Source organism: Anser brachyrhynchus (assembly GCF_964034855.1).
Source record: "Anser brachyrhynchus genome assembly, chromosome: 1".
Taxonomy (NCBI): Eukaryota; Metazoa; Chordata; class Aves; order Anseriformes; family Anatidae; genus Anser; species Anser brachyrhynchus.
The window spans coordinates 28,065,306-28,081,302 of record NC_137694.1 but is presented as its reverse complement, the minus strand read 5'-3'; the positions used below and the strand labels follow the sequence as shown (position 1 = coordinate 28,081,302).

The 15,997-nt window shown below is 35.8% G+C and overlaps 1 protein-coding gene across 4 annotated transcripts in view; it reads left to right on the top strand.

Moving 5' to 3' along the window:
- MDFIC (MyoD family inhibitor domain containing) overlaps positions 1 to 15,997 on the top strand; it is a 50,215-nt gene that overhangs the window by 13,832 nt on the left and 20,386 nt on the right. The gene's annotated exons all lie outside the window — the stretch shown is intronic.

Here is a 15,997-nt window from a genome sequence, read left to right as displayed (position 1 = left end):
TTTAATTTTATACAGAGCTTTGAATCTGAAAGTAGTTAGTCCTCTCAAAAGTAGAAGAATGCTGTAAGACAAGGTTTTAGACCTAAAGTGCTACGGTGCTACGGACTTTTTTTTTTTTTTTTAAGTTGACTTTTACAAACCCACATTCCTAGTGTTATGTCTTAGATGCTTTAAAACATAAAAAGGTGTGTAGGATTATTCCCAGTTTTCTCACTTGAGGATCACATGCTGTCCAAAAGATCATCCAAAATATCATCCACAATTGCACTCTCCTGAGGCAAAAATATTTCTGTTAACTGCCAGAGCTAATGCTAATTTAAAATTCTGTGAATACTTGAACGCTAGATGTTCAAGGGAGGGGCAGCAGAAGAAACTCTTCCCTAATCATAGGATGCATTAAAAAAGCGAATAGATTCAATGCTGAGTTGTACTCCACCTCTCAGGCTGGATATTCTTGATCAGGTTCTCCTGAACCTTCTGTAAAGATTTGCAAAGAAACTCAAATGTTAGTTAATCCTTTTTTTTTTTTTTCCTAAATAATGAATATAAATAATGAATCCTGGTAAATACTTGCATCCTTAATGTAGTGAATAGTTTTCAAGATCCTTAATAGGAAAACTTGAATTTAGCATGTCAGATATTTATCTGAAAATTTTAAAATAATTCTTCATGGGCTATAAAGGAGAAGAATTGCCTTCCATGATTTGAGAGTCTTTTTTACCCCCAAAGATTATTCCTTTAGACCTAGTAGACAAGCAATTGGTTTGTACTTCTGTTGAGGATGTGGGTATGGAGTCAGCTGCTTTTGGAGTGGTCTTGTTCTAATTCCCCCCTCCTAGAGGTTTCCTTATTCCCAAATCTGTGGGAAACCAGATTTATTTGGTAGCAACATAGGAGCATGTCTTAACTATGGAAGAAAGGGCCAAGGATGATTGGTGCTGTGGTTCCTCTAAGCTCTTCACTGCAAGAACATACTGTAGCCCTTGGGCTGGGGAAGTAGGAGAGGAAAAAGTAAATTTTTCAGTGTATGGTAGGAATTGCAGCAGATTTTGCAAGATCCCGATAGTGAAGGAAGTGTAAAGTGACTTGGCAGTTATGTGCAGTTATACGTCTCTGTGACAGGAAGGTTCTCTGTCTATAAATTAAAAAAAGAAAAAGTAACAGGAAAAAGGGTAGAGATACGGTAAAATTCAGAGGTTGAATGTTAGGCCCTCCTGTGCATAAATGTGCTCTTCCTGGAGTCGGTAGCAGTTTACCTTTGTTGAAAGCAAGCTTAGCTAAAAGCTGGAAGTCTCTAAAACTCCTAGCGTTGATAATTTTGATAATTGAATTTTGTATGCTAGTGGCTTTATTATTATTCAACTGAGTAGTTGTTATTATGCATTTCTTTCTCTGTTTCAAATTCATGATTTTTTGTTTAACCACCAAACAAAATGGCCAAACAAAAATTTTTTATTTTTTATTTTTATTTTTTGGTATAGCTATGAGTAGAGAAGTCAAAATAGTCAAAATTAAAGAAGAGTGTTTGGCTCACTGACAAGTACCTCTTGTAGTATTCGTCAATTCTACAAATTGATCTACGTAGTTACTAAAATTTGAATAATAGAAGAAGTGGAACAAAGAAGTTTATCATAAACATTTTTTAGGCAGTTCATTTTAAATAACTGGTATTGTAGATCAGAATGACTGTGATTCAACCAAATCTATTACCCTGATAGACTAAATTTTGTGGAATATTGCATATTGAAAGAAGCTTGAGGTTGGAAATAAATAATGTTTTGACTATTCAGAACTATTTTAAAACAGTTTCTTTAAATTGTTTTAGACAGGACACACTTTAGTTTTCTAAGTATTAACAACTATTCAGCACTATCCTAGTGATCCAGTTTCTTTTTTTTCCCATACAGATTGTTTTCCAGCCCCACAGCTGATACATAATCCATTTGTGTTAGTTAGTTTTCACTGTATAAATGTTTCCAGCATTTAATTTCCAAGGTTTTTCTTTTTTGCAGCTGTTTTACCCTGCTGTTATATGGAAGTAGATTAATCAGTCAGTTTTACTGGCACACCAACAACGAAGTCCAGTGTTAGAGACTCTGTAATGACTTCACTATGTACGATTTCTTATTTGCACTTATAAACTCATTTTACCAGGCAACATCAATAAACTAAAATGCTGTACCCATTTTCCACACTAAGACACGTCCAGTTCACCTTTATCTTGCAGTCCCTTTCTCAAGCCACCTTTAAAACCCTTTCTAGATTATGAAATTTCCCCCAAGTTACCTATCCCCCAACCTCCTTTGGAGCACCCCCTCTCCCTAGAATGAAAACTTTCATAATATCCTGGGTAAATGGCTAATCTTGGGAAAGAGTTAAGAATTTAATTAACCAAGGAATTAGTCAGTTTTGAAAAGAGCTTGTGAATTGTGATAGATGAATATTAACTTCCAGTGCAACCCTGTGCTTCAAAAGGCTACTGTATACTGACATGTAAACAAGGGAGAGCTGAATAAGAAGGAAATGTTTATGTTGAATTTCTGTATTGATTGTTAATGCTTTTCATAACTGTTACTGGAATACTGTGTTCTGTTGGAGAAGGGTCAGTGGAGAACCACAAATATCTCAGGAATGATTAGAGTAGTTGAAAACATGCCTTATTGTGGAAAAACTCCTGGAGTTCAATCTGTTCAGTGTTAGCAAGGAGTGTAAGGAATGGCTTGCTTAGTCCCTAAGAAGCATGGTGCCACAAAGAAGAGAAATCTGATAAGTTCTCCATCTGTAGCACACAGAGGAAGAATAGATCTAATGTCTGGAAGTTCAATTAAACTGGAAATAAGGTGTGTATATATATATATATATATTTAATAAGAGTATTTGAGAACAGGTAGAGCTGCTAAATTATTTTTAGGTGCATTAATTTGATTTTACTCTTGAGAAGGTGACCATTGCTATCCAGATCCTTCAATTTTACAGCTGCAGTAAGGGAGAGTCTCCTTTCCATTGTAGTTCCCCAAACTGGAATAATTTTAGATTTTTAATCTGAGGTATTTTTCAAGGCAGTGCTAAGATCTATTCCTTACCCTTCAGAGAAGCACACGTAGCTTGCATTTTATTTAAGGATGTAGAGGTTCTGCTTTTAAAAAGAGTTTAGCATTAATAGCTCCATCTGCTTTTCCTTCTTCTTCAGCAATGCATTTTAAATATCTGCAAACACCTTCTGGTTATTTTCATTGTATGATCTGGTGGCCTTTAATGGAGACATTCTGCTTCTGGTATCACTCACCTTTGGCAAATGAGAAAAAGTGAATGTTAAACCATACAGCAGAATAATCTGTGGCCATAGGAATGCAGCCATCATAGTTTTTGCTGCTCTGCATTACCACAATGCCCTGCTTTGTGCTTTGGGAAAGCTTATCTTTTCCTTTATTAGAAAGTCAAACAAACAAGCAACTCCCCCTGCCTCTCCCTCCCAACTCTAAAGTCGGATTTCAGAATATTTAGGCAAAAGTTCTACAGAGAGTACTAGGTAATTGTCAATATGCCCTGTTATGTGGGGGAAGGAATGTTTAGGAGGGAAGAAAATGTCAGTGCCAACGCTATTTGCTTGTGAGGATTTAATCTCCTTTCTGGTTCTCAAGATGGACCTTAGCTATGTGATATTTAAGAAAACAAAAAACATCTACCATAGATTCAAATTGTCATGAATAATTGATTAATAATAATCCAATTCTCAAGATTAAATACCTAAAATATGCCCATGTTTTACAGATAGAAAGGTCATTGCTATCCATCATTTCGTAGCTTCAATTGCCTCTTTCTCCTCCATGAAACAGCCTCCCAATAAAAGTGGGTCTTCAGAGAAAGAGATGCTTCATTCAGCTCTGCAGGGATTAAACAATTTTGCATGTTCTCGTGCTCACTGTTTTATTTAGTACATTCTTACTTTTTTAATTGAAATTTAAAGCTAGATTTTTTGTTTTGTTTTGTTTTTATATGTTTATGTTGACATTTTTACTTTACATGGCTATTTATTTAACTATAATGTGTGGAGATTCCCTTTTCCTGATGGCTAAGTGGCTGTTTTCCACAGTTTAAATTATACAAGGTTGGGTTTGGGACTGTTTTTGCAAACAAGAAGATCATTTGTCATTAGAGCTGTTCTTTCTATATGATAATGTTCCAAAGTACCTTTTCTTGGATAATTTATAGTGCATAGTCATGTTACAGTTACTGTGATTTCAGACGACTGTGTTCATTCTGTCTAGAAAATAGTGCCAGTTTTTGAGATAACTTAAATGGTTCTTTTAAAAGTTAGAAAGTATGACACGTACAGTCATCTTCCAGTGTAACTGAGTGTGTGAATATAGAAATTTTGTAAAATAGATTAATGGATATTATTCAGAATATCTTGCTGAGTCTGAAGGGTTTGCATAATGTTCCCAGTATATCCAGGTATTCATTCCATCTGGTTGTGAAAAACATGGGGGCATATGGATGAACCAAACTTTAATCAGTTCAGTACTTAAACACTGAAATACAGGAATGCAGTATTTGATATTTAGATTCTTCTTTAAAAAAGACAAGTCTTTGATAAATCTGGCCCATAGAAGGAATGGCGGTGTGAAGCACCTCCCTACAAGCTCCTTTCCCAGAGTGATGCTCTAATCCTTTCTCCAGCAGACAACTACCCTGTGTCACTTTTCTTTCTCCCTCCTGGCCTGGCAGATCTCTTACTACTTCTGTTCCAAAATTCCTCAGAAAATTCCGCTCACACATATGGATTATCCTGATGTGTTTTTTAACTTCTTCCCAACCTGTTGTAAGATGGCAAACAAAACATGCATTTTAGAAAAAAACAGAACCAAACCAAAACAACAACAAAAAACTTTAAAAATAAGTAAGTAAAATGCTTTGCATCAACTGTTACCTTTAGTACACACAGAAGGTACAATGTGATTTCTTATAATAGTTTTCAGCCACAAAACAGTGAAATACAACTTTGATTATATAAGCTGGAAGAAAGCTACCTACTAAGTTGTACAGCATATGTGGGGTACTCATGCCAGTCAAGATAAAGCATCTTATGAAGGTGCTAGTGAAAATTACACTCTTTAACAAACCTTTGGAATGTAGTTCACTTAGAGGCAGGCCATTTTGTCGTGCAGCAGAAGTAAGAGGGCCTGTGCAGGACACTTAGATTTGCTTTACTTTAAAGATGTAGCTGTTGTGGCTGAGTAGGAGAGTAAGTATTACTGTTCTTGCAATAGGCTGAGAAATACAAATAAGAAATCATAAGCAACTAGTGTTAGAATATCAAGAGACCAACAATTTTCAGCATTCCAAATAAATCAGGGTTTGCAGATGGTGCACACACATGCAGCTGGATCTTATGATCAGTACTGTTCACTTGAGACTTGATGATTCAGCTGGGATTCTTTAGATTTTCCTGAGACTTTTTTAATGGATAACGATGAAATCCTCTTCCCTGTCTCTACCTGGACATTTCTTGCTGAAGGTTTATCCATTTTCTTGCTGTTTTGATTTCCACTAAGAATTTCTGGGATGATGTCTCAGCTGAGAAAATTTTGCTTCCAGGAAATTTCAGACCTCATTGTTGCACAACCATAGCATTTTTGTTTAATTTTCATTTAATTCTGTCCTGGTCAGAGAGACGTTTTCACAGATAGCTGTATCTTCACAATTACAGTCTTCAGAATTTAAGACCGGGCCTTCAGTGTTTTCCTAAGTCATCTATAGAATGACCTGAGTGTTGCTGATGCAGCCTTAGTAGTCCCTTACTTATATAAAAAAAAAAAGGTGCTGTGGGATGCAAATGTTTTCTGTGTAGCTTCTGCCCAGCAACTCAAGGTTGAATGTTTTGAAACAAGGCAGTTAGAGATGAACTGTGATAAGTAAGGAATTTGTATACTCTCTGGTGACTCCATGTGGAGAAATAAACTTGCTTTTGTTGATCCATTTGCAGAACAGTAGTTAAACTTCAGTGAGCACTTTAAACTGTGCCAGATGACCATGAGATAGATGCATGTATTCTGCATATCACTAGTAGCCAGAATTACCTGGAGCTTTTCATTTTCTGTTTTACCTTATTTCTGACTCTCAAAACATCATCTGAATATATGGTCTGAGGCTGGGAAGGCTTGGATGGCAGTAATCATCAGTACCAGACAAAGGTGAAATTCTTCAAGTAATGTAAAGATTACTGTGCTTGCTGTGTTTGAGCCTGCAGTAAATTGTATCTTAATTTCAGAATATTTTGCTTTGTTATATTGGTACTGTCTCAGAATTAATGTGCTGTTATGCCAGATGGGAAAGAATACATATTCTTTTCCTGATTAGTTGCTCATATAGGGAAAAAGTACAATATATTTGTAGTGGTTCCTTAAAGAGGAAGAGTAATAAAACTCTGAGTGGGTTCTGCATGAAATATTATACTACAAAAAGAATGAGTCAGTGTGGTTTCAGTCTGTTATTTTCAGTAATAACAGTGTTCAGCTAGCCAGTTTTAGCAAAGAAAACACCAAATTACAAAGTACATGAAAGTATCGTCATACAAGTTGTACTTTTAGGAACCTGTTTGCTGGCAAAAAATAATATCTTGTATGTAAACCATGGCAAAAATTCTGTTAGTTTTTGCCTTTTTAATGTTTTCTTCCATTTTTGCTATCATTTGTGGAACACTTGGAGTGATTTTATATAGCTTAAAAGTAGTAGTGTATATTGTGTGTACATCGAAATTCTGAAATTAATTCTTCAAAATTTAGAGCTCCAAACTAATTTTTAATCTTTTGAATTCTGCATTTACTGATATAAAAGGGAAAGATGAAGAGGGGCTTATGGCCGCATCAGAAGGCCATAAGTAATTATGATTAAATATTTTTCTTCTTTATATCTATCCAGAGGAAAGAAAGGTCTGAATATTACTTATTCTGCATTCTGGTAATATCTGCAGTGCAAAAGTACCCACAAGTACCCTTTCCCTGAAGGTATTTTTCTAAAGGATAAGGAAAAACAGGGGCTTATGGCCTATTTGTATGCTGTTGTGGTGGTGATGGTTTTCTGTTTCCCCTGCCCTTTTATTTTTTAACAAAAAAGAAATCATGACCCAGACCCAAAGGATCTCTTTGAAAAACATTCAAATGTCAAACAGCTGTGGTCACTCAGTCTTTTTCTAATATCGGTTTTGTTAACTCATTATACTGGTGAGGTAGGCTTCCAGAAATATTGAGGCTTGATTTAAGAGAATGATGAAATATTTGCCACCTGAACCTTAACAATTCTTAAATGAGATGTGGAGCAGGAAATATGGTTTTGTATGGAGACAGCTCTTGAAATTTGTGACCATCGAATACCAAACAACAGCATTCTAACATAAGAGTTTTCAAATGTGAAGCTATTCGTCTGGGCCCATGAAAATGAGACACAAATTTTACTTTAAAACCTGCCTCCCTCAAATTCTGTGCAGAATTTTGGTTATCACATTTTTACTTTAATCTAAAGCTATAAATATTATGACACTTGTTTAGAGATAATTGTAAGATTTAGCAATGCTAATATTAATTAGAGCAGAATTTCAAATAAGAAACTATTTCCTGGTGCAGAGGTTCCTCAAGTTTAAGTGAATATTATTGATTTATGTTTCAGACTTATGGTTGTATAATGTTTGCATAAAATGTTATGAAGTTTGCTTTTGAGACAAGTCAAGTAGAGCAAACTGTTAGGCAAACCTGTAAAATATGTGTCCTGTGAGTTAGTTTTGACCTTCAGGGCAAGTTTTTGCCCCAGGGAGACAGTACATGCTGTTTACTCATTCCTTAGCGGAGCAGGAGTAAGTCTGTCTTCAAGTCTGGGTAGCTACAAAATACATCTTCAAGAGTGAAATCTCTAAGCCAGTTAGATGGCATGTACCTTTTCCCATCTCCCCTCTTTATTAGGAGAGATGTTTATTTTAACTGCTATTCTGTAAGATGAAAGATAAAACAAAATGCACATTTTAACAGAAAAGCAATGAAGGCATTTTATATTGACCAGAATCGACCATGGAGATCCGGAGATCAAGGAATGCCTTTTAGGTCTCTATAGATTAGTGAATAATACTTATTTTGCGTGAATTACAAAGTAAAGGAAAATGTTAAGTTTTGGTGAGAAGATTTGGGATCAGCCTGGCTGGGAACGTTTGTCTGAGTGATCAAATTGACTTTTTCATAAGGGTGATATAAAAAAGTTTTTGGGTGGTAAGGCAGGATACAGAGCTAAGTTTGTGTAATGCACATGTAGTTTTTATATATGCAATTTTATTGAATTATACCAGCTCATTTAACAATTTAGTATTTCCTAGCTATTTGCTTTGTAACTTTGACCTTATATATATTTTCCTACCTAAATATATATTATTTTTAGTATATGCTGACTTTTTAATGATAATAGTCACTACTGTATTTATATCGTTAAATCAAGTATAGAGAAATATTTTTATATGTTAATAGACCTTTCAATGGGACTATGTACTAATCACTCTAGAAAGTGTCTCTCAGTGTACCTTTGTGCATCTGAAATAGTCAAAAATCTTCCCCATGTTTTGTAAGAGTTTTCATCATAGCTGTTTTGTAAACTGTTTTGTGCTGAACTAAGACTTGGAAACTTGAATCCAGTGTGAGCTTAATATTTACAACAAACAAGACACTGTTTAACTTTTAAAAGATATGGAAGGGAAAAAAGCAACACACAACACAGACTTAAAGGAGAAATCTTATTAGCAGTTACCTATTTTTTTCTCTCTTCTCCTGTTCCTTTCCTTTGACTGTTATTTCAGCTACTTCTGCATCCACATGATTTTCTGATTCCCATCTGTAGGGTAGTGTTCTTCCTGAGGAATCTTTTCCCTATAATTTAATTGATAAATTCAAAATCAATTTTAAATAAAACACACTTTGTTTTGGACCATTTGTGTGTTACAAGGCATCTGGTTCTACACCTTTTTGAGAAAAACAGCGTAATGGAGAAACCTCATTTGCTGTGTTATGCTCACTTCTTGAACAACATCAAAAAACCTGGCAAAAACTTTCTATTGTTAACATGGCTACATCCACACCAGGGATTCTGCTGAGATAGCTGGAATAGGGCAAGAACTTTAGCCCACATTATCAATATTTTGTCAGATATTAGTGGAACAAGTCCTTACGGAAAGGAAAGATGGCTTGTTTGTTTAGCCCTTGTACAGGCAAGGATCTATTTTGCTCTCAAAACTTAAATGCAGAATTAAAAATCTACTTCTCAGTGACCATAAAGGAATGACAATTCAAGGTTTTGGTCATAAAAATCCTTTCTTTAGAAATTATGGTATTTTTGGAAGAAAGTAAAGAATATGGATTCTTGATATAGTAGAAAGAGATGTGGAGGCTATCATGGTGGAGACAAAGTTGGAGGAGCATTGAAGGCTTGTTTGCATTCTGAATAAACTGTGCTCAGTGCCCTCTTTTCCATATTAATTTTATAAATTAAAAAGATAAAGAAAAGACTGACCCATTTCTACTGTAGTCTCTAGGGCATTTTTCTCTTTTATGTTTGCATCGCTTTCTCTAGCCCTCCATGCATTTTATTTTTATTTTTTTAACAATCCTTTTTTTATGTTTCCCTAGTTCTTTCTCTATTACAATAACATGATGGTAAGCAATGTCAGGAGGGTTGTGGTTAGAGGGTGGCTGGAATTTTTTTTGAAGTGCTTCAGTATAAAGGCCTGTTCACTTCATCTTTAGGGTGTTAACATCAACATTTAACCTATTTCATAAGTAGCAATGAACCTTCTTATTAGAATCAGTGTTTTGACAGTTGAAGAGTGAACAGTAGATTAAAATTTATGAAAAGGTATGGTGCATTCAGGAAAAAGACCAGTTGTTAAATATAACAACAGGCTATGAAAATCTCAGCTTCTGGAGTCATGTTATTACATGAGATTTAAATTTTCATGAAATAAACAAATAAACCGAGCCATAGTCTTTGCAGTTTCTGACAAAAGCTGAAAGTTAAAGACTCAAAGTTAAGAATGCCAATAGCAAGGACATATTTAAAATGAAATGATTACTAGCTTTTGTGTAATTTAGGTTAGCAGTACTGCACTGAAAATAAAACCAGGAATTCTGTCTAAATAACAGGACACTAATTAAGTGTAAGGTGGTAGGGAGATGTTCCTATCGTGTGTTGTTAATTCCCTCAACCTAAGAATAGGCACAATAAAATGTAACTAGTTATGCTGAAGGCATAATAAAGAAAAGGGTGCTGGAATTAATTCCAAGTGGCAGAGCTGTGGCAGCAGTGCAAATAAAATGGCAGATGGCACCAAACTTAAGTAGAGTGGGTAAGGATGTGTCAAAAACTCCGCAGTTGTGTCCTTTTGGCAGTTACTTGAATGGTTTCCTAAGAGCTTTCCTGCTAGGGGCCAAGAAATGCAAGAAGGGAGGCTGAGATGTTTCCTCAGTACGAAACAGCTGCACGGCACAAAGGAACAGAGGCTGCAGTTTGGTTTGCTGATTGCTAGCCTGCTTGAGCTGCTGTTGCTGATGATGACATGAATGCTTTTGTGGGGCTGAAGGCTTTTATAAGCAGCAAAGGAAGGTTGTTTGCATGTGATGTAGTTGCTGTCTGCTGCGAGATGAGGGTTGCCTCCGTACTTCTGATCTTTGGGGACAAGAGAGGAGGGTTCCTGCTTCAGCTGTGACTTACTAAAGCTCTTGAATTGTGAAAGGACAAAAAATATGAACACAGATGTAAATTGTTATGCTTTTACTTAACATGCTGTTTCTTTCCTATGAAACCCTTCAGTTTATTTGCAAAACCTTATAACCAAGAGTTTTTTAAATGTAAAAGCAATTATTTTTCAGTATAGTGAGTAACATTGACATAGCACAGCTTTCACTGCTGTATCTGTACTCCATTTAAAAAATAATAATTGTGATTAGTATACTGAAGATTTTTTTTCCCCAAAAAATATAGGAAAATGTCTTCTAAATAAGAGACAAAACAAATTATTTTTTTTTTTAAAAGATCCTTGTTGCAAGAAACATTCAAATTTAAATGCTATAGGAGTAGGTAAACAGTACGTAAACTAAATAAACTTCAGTGGGTCAAATTATGTAGTTTTATAAGTTGAAAGAAGTATTATTAATGTTTTTAAAAGAGAATGAAAATTATTCCACATATATGCTGAATGGTTTTGAACATGTTGAAATAAGAAAACTCCCTTTCTGTATGTTAGAGATAAAAGGCAATATTCTACTGCTATCCAATCAATTTTGCAGTAGAAGGACTTGCAACTGCTACTGGCCTCCACTATATTGAAATGGTTTGAGCATAATAATTTCATGAAGATTTATATCTGTTTTCCTGAAAGGAGAGGAGAATCAGAATTTTAGAATGTGAAAGAAAAAAGTTGTATGGGTAATTTCATCCCATTAAGACAATTTACCTATTCCTTCAAATGATCTGTTACTTTCTCCTTCGCCCTAATGCGATTGTTTCTTATATTTTTTGTGCTTGTTTCTGTTGGTCACTGATATGACACTGTATTTTCCTAGCAGCACGGATTTGTAACTGTGTGGCTCAGATATCAGAATTTTCTTGTGCATTGTTTGAGCAGCTTATGCTTTGCTTCCTTTCAGGAAACTAAGCACACCATTTTTACAGGAAGTTCAGTCTTCACCAGACACAGTCAGCAGTCTGACTCTTGCACTTCAGTAAGGGATGTGAGCATGAGCAGAAGGCGAAAATGCATGTAGCTGTTTTTTTTTTTTTTTCTTGAATTCATATAATAGATATCATATATAAAAGCTTGGCCAGGATGAGTGGGTATTGTCCAGCTGAGTCAGAAAGAGGACTTCCTAGAATGTTTTGGTAGAATATAATTAATAAGGAGTAAATAATAATAATAATAATCATAATAATAAAAACCACATTTTCCTTTGTGCTAAGTATTGGTGGCAATGATTACACGTTAAGCACGTTCAGCTTTGAACTGATCACACAAATCTCTCAGATTATAAATTTTTACATAGCCTTTCCTGTCAGCATATGAAACTGCTGTTTTAGCTGTGTCGGTGTAAAATAAAGTCAGGTTGCCTGTGGGGCACAGGAGGGCTGCAGAGATGGAGGGCTGCCTCTACTCCATGGCCCTGCCAATCCCACCCATGGGCACAGCAGCCAGGTGGGATGGGTGAAGGGGTCCTGTGCCCATCTCCTAGGCTCTGCTCACTGAGAGGGAATGCCCACAGCTGGAGGACGTCAGTAGCAGGAGACCCCTCTCAGTGTCTTTAATGTCTGTGTAGATACCTATTGCTTCTCCATCTACTCTCTTATTTATTTATTTACTTATTTGGGTAGGTGGATATCTACTGCACTCTCTGCTATGTTTCTCCTTTTTTGTCCCACTGACAGTCATTGTATTAATCACCCACTCTGTAGGAATCTGCAGTAATGACAACCTAGGCATTGTTGTGGACCTCACGTCTAAGCCCTGCTTTCTGACACAGAATTTCCATTTTCCATCATTCCACTGTTGCTGAATGTGGCTGACTTTTGGCCCGGGCTCCTCAAGCCTTTCTGACCTTGAGCAGAAGGGAAGCTGTTGCTTCAACTCTAGATTACTGTGCAAATACAACATGTTTATCTTCATTTAATTTAATTGCTTAACAATGAGTGGATTATCATTTAATTATTTCCTTACTTGTAAAATTTGTAGCAAATGCTTCAGCTGAAGTAGATTTTACTTATGATTTTTTTTCCTTTCCTATTCCTTTTCTGCCCTCGCAAACTGAAGTGTCTCAGCTCACTGTATATTTTTCCCTTCTCTATCTCCTTCCCCTCCAGTGCTGTCGTCTCGTGGGTGGTTGCTATCTACTCTTTTTTCTTTTGATGTTTTTGCCCTACTATTGTTTTAATAATGTAAAAACCCAAGTCTTAGCCTGTTCCTTGTGGTTAGTACCCATTTGCTTCTCCTATTCCATTTTCCTTGCAGCTGTGCTTTACCCTTTTCTTCCTTTGGTTTTCTGGTACTTGATAGCTGATGCCAAACCTAGCATCAACTCTAGATTGCTAGAAAGAATAGCAGAGAGAAAATGAATGCAGCAAAGGTTCAGAAACTCAGGTATCAATTTATGTATTTCTATTTTTGTACCAATTTTCTTTTTCTTTTATTTTTCTCCCCACTACCTTTTTACACTCCATTCTTTGTTCCTGTCCTGCTGTTTTTACTCCTATTTCTTTCTTTCTGCATGTTGTTGGTTTTGTTAATAGCAGCATTGTGCAATGCTTAGAATTATAGGGATGATGAAAGACAAAGCGATAAGAGCAGGGGGGCAGACTGATATCTGAAGTGGAGCACTTTGGAATCTTCAGAAATTCTGTCTGCAGAAATTCAGAAATGTGGAGGACTTGAAATCAAGGGAACAGTGAATGTTAAGGAAATAAATTTCAAGCATTTGCCTTTATGCCCTTTTTAAAAACAAAAAAAACAAAACAAACAAAAAAAGTCCAGTTTCTGTCTGTATTTGTTTGAGTTTTAAAGAATACCGAAATCTCATCAACCTATAACCCTGTATATAGGATCAGTAGTGAATAAATCTGACCTTTGGCTGTTTTCTCACTCAAAGGTGAGTGGTGAATGGGCTAGGCTGAGAAGCCAGGACTGCTATTTGCCTCACCATTTCATGGTTTTTGCTACAGTGCAACAGTGACTAGCCCATGATTGTTGGGCTTTTGAGGAAGGGAGCAGAAGATGGTGGAGCCAAGAGGACCTGTTTGTGCACTTGCACAGGTTGTGGCTGTTAATGACACTGAGGTTATCTCTCCTAGCCGGTATATCCTGTTGTGTCGCTTATGAGGCAATACCCAGCAAGAGATATCCTGTTATTTGTACCTTCTCTTTGAAGTTTATTTGATTTGGGAACAAGTAACACAATGGTGAGAGGCATCGAAAATCTTCCAAATGATTGATTTAATGTATTAGTTTCATGGGACTCCAGTGTGTCTTTATGCAGTGGTATAACCATATGTTGTAATATGTACTAATTGCATAAGTGCTGTAATTGTCATGCCAACAGCTTGGATTACTTTTTTGCGTGTACTGGTTAATTACCCTTCCTTTTAAAATTAGAGCTTCAGAAGCAAGCCATGCTGTTCCTCAGTGAGATGGGATTGTGTTGTTTTTGTACCCCTTTGTATCTTTTACAGTTCTGGGGACTGTCTCCACATCTATTAAATGACCGATTATTAATAGTCTAGGAATAGATCACTTTCACCACTTCAGAAATTAACAAGCCTAATTCTCTGATTCTTAATTTTTGCATTATTTTGTTTTCATGTCCAATATCTACAAATCACTGTGCATTATAAAGCAAAATTTAACAACAAGAACTACAAAAAAAAAAAAAGTAGATCACAATTTCTCTTAATAAGTATGCTATGTGGAAAACATAGGAAGAAATAACTAAGCATTTCACCTTAAATACAAAAAAATCACCTTCAGAAGTCATTGATTAATGTGTAAATGACCAACAACATGCACGTGGAATTCTGGAATGTTGATCATAAATTAATCTGGCATTACACATCTGTGCAATGACAGTTGCTACTGTAAGTATTTCTACAGTTGTTTGTTCTCAAGAAGTGAAAAACCGTATTCTGTGTTAAGAACTGTATTCCACTGTATGTAGATGTAGCTTATCAACCACCACATTATGTGAATCATTTTTATTTCTATGTTGTGTTCTAGAAAGAATTTACATATCATTTGCAAAGTTTACATATCATTTGCAAAGTTTATCATAGATGCCAATATTTTCAGTCTCACAAAACTACTGCTAATGATGGCAAGATTTGTGTATGATAAAGAAGGAGAATTTTCTAATGGTAATTAGAAGACAAAAAGATATTTGTATTTTGAGATAACTGCTAAAAGACAGGTAACTGAAAAAAGTTAAGGCCTCACTCAATCCAGCAATGATAAAAAAATTGCTGTTGCTGTTATTTAAAAAAAAAAAAGAGTCATTTCTTCATTTAAAAAAAAAAAAAAGAAAAACCAAAAACACTTCAGGGAAGAGGATTTGTAAATACAGAAATTCACTCCACATGTTCAGTGGGAATGCCTATCAACTTTGTAAACCTCTGGCTACCAGCCTTTTTCATGCTTCCCTGTGTTAAATGCTGCTTTTGGGGTATGTCAAAGACATCTTTAAATAATTTCTGCAACCCTTCAAACAATGTGTAAGGTCCCGCAGAGCTTCCAGAGGAAAGCACTGCAGGTGTCTTTGCACAGATTTAAGAGTACGCTTGGCACCTTCTTGTGCACTTGTGTCGCCTTCTCAACCCATAAACACACATGCACACACGTATTTGCCATTCTTGTCAGCCCTTCATGGACTGAGAGCTGACAAGCTAAAATGTCTTTTCCCTTTGTCCCCCTACAGCCCCGTTGCTGTTATACCTGGTGCTCTCTGGATGTGTTCTCAGACATATTTTAACAAAGTGTTCTCAGCGTGGGTCTTGTAAAACTCAGCAATTTTACTACAGTATTTTCTTTACAAAGAACATCCTGTTTCATAATAATTTATTGTATTCATTTGAAGATGTCCCCATGTCTTACAAGAAGCAATTCTTAAAAGGTAGTTGATGCTGTTAGTTGGAACTTTGTTTTCCTTGTAAAGTCAGCATGGTATAAAAAATTCAGTGTAAAAAATTGATTTTAAAAGATAGATTGTACCTTGATGGTACCTTGTTATTTAGTTAATGTATGCTTTCTATGATATGGAAGCTGCAGTATATGCTATTTATGTCCTAGAAAATATTCAAAAATAATTGCTGACAAAAGCCACTTCACAGGTTGACTCAGAGGTACGTCTTGTAATCTGATTGTTAATATTCTGGATAGCTAGGCAGAGGAAACTATTGATGTAGTTTGAAGATCTGCATAGAGACTAGTCAGGATTTT